The sequence below is a fragment of the Dendronephthya gigantea genome, unplaced genomic scaffold, assembly GCF_004324835.1.
Source record: "Dendronephthya gigantea isolate DGI-Jeju-01 unplaced genomic scaffold, DenGig_1.0 000739F, whole genome shotgun sequence".
Lineage (NCBI taxonomy): Eukaryota > Metazoa > Cnidaria > Anthozoa > Malacalcyonacea > Nephtheidae > Dendronephthya > Dendronephthya gigantea.
The window spans coordinates 1-4,314 of NW_021163749.1; the positions used below are offsets into that span (position 1 = coordinate 1).

A 4,314-nucleotide genomic window follows, 5' to 3' on the forward strand; every position below is an offset into this window, starting at 1 on the left:
ACGATAATTTTTTAATTTTTGTTTAGGGGAATCGGCAACGTTGTTGCGCGATGAAGTTTACACCAACAGTAACGGTTTTGTACAAGTGCAAAGGGAAGCTGATAGCTGTGAACTTGATAACAGTGATGACGATTTAAATACACCACCACCTTCTTTCACACCAGTTTATGGTCCAATTGATGTGGAGCAGCATACCAAACCTACACCCCTACCAGTTGGCACCCAAACAACTCAAAATAAGTCAAAGCTGAAAAAAAAGGTTAACCAGCAAGTTGTCCTTGAGATGCAATACGAAGTCCTCAAGGTGCAAAAGGAAATGATTCTGCTGAAAAATGAGAGACTGAAACTACAGGTAGCGGAGTTGAAAGAAAGGGCAAATGGCAGTAGCAATGGCAATTTTTGATTGAGGGATTTATAATATTTATATCGGGGGTGACATGGACATTGCTTGAAATCATTGTGTACTATAAGTGTACACAGTAAATTAATTACATTATTGAGAATATTACTTGTATTTCATTATTACAGCATTTGTGTTACAGTGGGACCAGTTTTATTATAGGTTCTAGGTCAATCATTTAATGTTGAAAGGTTTGCTGCAGCCAATAAATCAAATATGTATAAATAAATATTGCAAGATCTTTCAGACATACCTCTTGTTTTGGGGCCCCAGCTAGTGCTGTTGTGTATAATATAAGTTACTATAGAATGTGCTTAATTATCTTGTATTTCCCAATTCTAATATTGAAATAATTTCAGGAAAAATGTATTGTAAATTGTTGTGTGGCATATATGCATGCATGGTACATATTTCAATTAAAAAAAGTTATTTGTGATATGTGCCCTGATTTGCCTTCCTGTGTCATGGCCAACCTGTGGTTCAACCTCTGGATCTGGTTCTTCTAGATCAACATCCTCTTCTTCATCTGGCTCATTAAACATTATTGCAATATTCTGAAGGACAGCACAAGCACCAATTAACAAGCAGACTTTCTCTGGTTCCATTCTGATCTCTGAATGCAGTAGGTGGAACCTTCTCTTCCATCGCCCAAACACTTGCTCAATCAATACGCGTGTTTTCTTCAAAGACCGATTAAATGCTCTTTCCTTTGCTGTAGTAGGGTCTGTGTAAGGTGTCATAAGGTAGGGTTTTAAGGCGTAACCACTATCTCCCAATATGATCCCATCTTCCAGTGATGTGTGATGCTGCTCTATAAACTGTTGTATCTGTGACATTCGAAATATATGGCTGTCATGGACACTTCCAGGCCATCGGGCAACCAGATTTATGAACTTTCCTAAATGAAATGTGAAGAATGTTTGCTTTTCGACTGTATTCCATGCATTCCACCAGTATTAACAGTATCCCTACTTTACTATAGTAATTGTAACTATAATTGGTACATATAGAGTATAATAATTTACCTCGATCGTCGCAAATTGCTTGAACATTAATAGAATGATAGCGTTTCCGATTGACGTAATAATTCTCGTTTAGATGTGGTGCCTGGATTCGAATATGCGTACAATCGATACAACCAATAACGCCAGGAAAATTGGCCATGTCGTAAAACCCGTTCTTTATTTTCTCTTTTTCTTGATTTGAAGGCTAACGAATGAACGGTTCTCGTTTGTTTGATAGAGCGAGGCATACGTCACGAACTACTCGCGATACGGTGGACTTGTCAACGCCAAATGTGTCTCCGATAACCTGTAGGAAGCTTCCGCTTGCGAAAAACCGTAGTGCGATGAGAACTTGGACGTCGGGAATTAGTGAAAAATTTCTTTTAGTGTCACGAATAAGGTCATCGTATAGCAAATTTGTAATGTAATTTATTGCTTGGTAACCAAATCTGTATCTAATTCGCAATTCCGCATCAGTTAAACCTCGAATGTTCACGTTATCGTGACGATATCGCCTTTGTCTGCGAGGAAAATTCCGTATTGGTACAACAAACTGTAAAACATCCGCCATGTTATTTTGCACTTAACCTAGGATTAAAATTTTAAACCACCTAGCTAGCAGGGTTAATTTTTTTATCAATTTTAACCCAGGGTTAACGCTAACCGAGCTTTGTGCAACGCAAATTAACCAAAGTTTAACATTTAACCCTGGGTTAGGCATTTTTAACCCTGGGTTAGCGTTAACCGGCTTTTGAACAACCGGCCCCAGGGGCATAAAATCTATTGAGCTTATAAACAATATGAATTTTAGAATATTAAGTGGTTGCGTTTTTTTTTATACACCCTGTATATAGTTTTAGCATGCAGTTGCATCTTTGTGCATCAACAAGTTTTGTTTAAACAGATATAAATAAATCAAAACATGATCATCACAAATTCAGTCATCCCTTGAGACGTATGTTAGAACAGCGAATTTGCATTAATTATATTCAAATCTCACCCATAACGAGAACGGATCGCGGGTTTTTCCCATCAAATCGATTCATAGCTGGCAAAAGCTGTTCATCAAGAAAATGGATAAATGAGCGTGTTTCAAATCTTTCTTCGGGATTCTTCAACAAACAGTTCGCAAGAAGTCCATCACACGATATTGCCGAAATAATGGAATAGCGCGGTGTCCACCGTGCATAGCTATAGTCGCTCACAACAGGCGGTATCCCACGAGCACTATATCCATATTGCCGAGCAATTCGTTTATCCTTTAAACGTAGAACCAAATAAATAAGAGATCTACTAGTTTGTGCAATCCAGTTACAGTAAGGTATTATTTAGTACGTACAATGCCTGTTTCATCGAGGAAAACGAGCTGGTTTGGGTCAAAAAGGCTGATTTCGGCCATGAATTGTAGCCTAATATCGTCTCTTCGCTGAAGGGCAATTCTCTGTATCTGAAAAAGAAAATGTGGCTTGAAGAGTTGATAAAGAACAACTAGAATCTTGTAATAAATTGGAAAAAGGTGGAATGGCTTGGTCTTATTAATATGGTTATATGATTTCCAGCGTGCGGTATTAAATATATATTCCAATTTAAATAATGTCATAATGTTCGTACCTTTTTGCGTGTTATTCCAAGCCTATAGAGAGCTCGGCACAGTGTCTCCGGGCCAAATGAAGAGCCAGTAGCATTAATGATATAGCTTGCTATCTCATTCAACTGCATTTGCGGCGTTCGCAGTAAACAGTCCATTATAATGTATTCTTCGTGTGGGAATAAAGATACGCTCCCTGTTGGGCGACCCATACGGCAAGGCTTCACATCACCCGTGTTCCAAAAGGTGCTTAGAGTACGATAGACGGTTTTTGAACAAACAAATAGCTGTGCTGCAATTTCGTCGATGCTTCTTTCGTAGAACAGTCTTTGATAAACCATTCTCCACCTTAAATCATCCGAATACGGTCTAGGCATTTTCTAATCGTTCACCTTGCTACTCGAACTCGCAATTAACACGCTTGTACAATCCCACGCGTGTTGATGCATTATAATGTCACGTGATCGATATAAACATATACTTGCTCAGGACAACCTTTTTGACAACGACAGTATATATATACAGTATATATATATATATATATATATATATATATATATATATATATATATATATATATATAATATATATATATATATATATATATATATATATATATATATATATATATATATATATTATAATATATATATATATATATATAATATATATATATATATATATATATATATATATATATATATATATATATATATATATAAATATATATATATATATATATATATATATATATATATATAAAAATATATATAATATATATATATATATATATATATATATATATATATATATATATATATATAATATATATATTATATAAAATATATATATAATATATATATATATATATATTATAATATATATATATATATATATATATATATATATATATATATATATATGTCATTCCAACTTCCAAATGCTAATTAGAAGTGAATATAAAGTAGAAATATAAAAATAATGATTTTCGGGAGCTTTTCGGTTGGGTTATATTTTTTAAAAAAGATAACTATATATAGGCACGCCAATTTGAGGCGGATAACGCAAATTGAGGCTTGATAATTCTCGATATCACGCGAAAACCGAATTCAAAAATTGTTTCCTTTTTAGAGAGGAAGCTTGCGCCATATTATTGACAACAAACTATAGCGGCAAAAAATTACGTCAACTACGGATAATTTTCATATCGTGCAGGTGGCAAGACATCAAGAATTATCACAGGGTGCCTTCCTCAGCGTTTGTTCTTAAAATATCGTTGTAAAAACTAATGCTGCAAAAATGACAAGAAACGACTTGCAGTT

At 34.5% G+C, this 4,314-nt stretch overlaps 1 pseudogene; it reads right to left on the bottom strand.

The window, feature by feature from the left end:
• Window positions 1-35: 35 nt before the first annotated feature.
• Window positions 36-1,975, bottom strand: LOC114544342 (annotated as a pseudogene).
• Window positions 1,976-4,314: the final 2,339 nt, after the last annotated feature.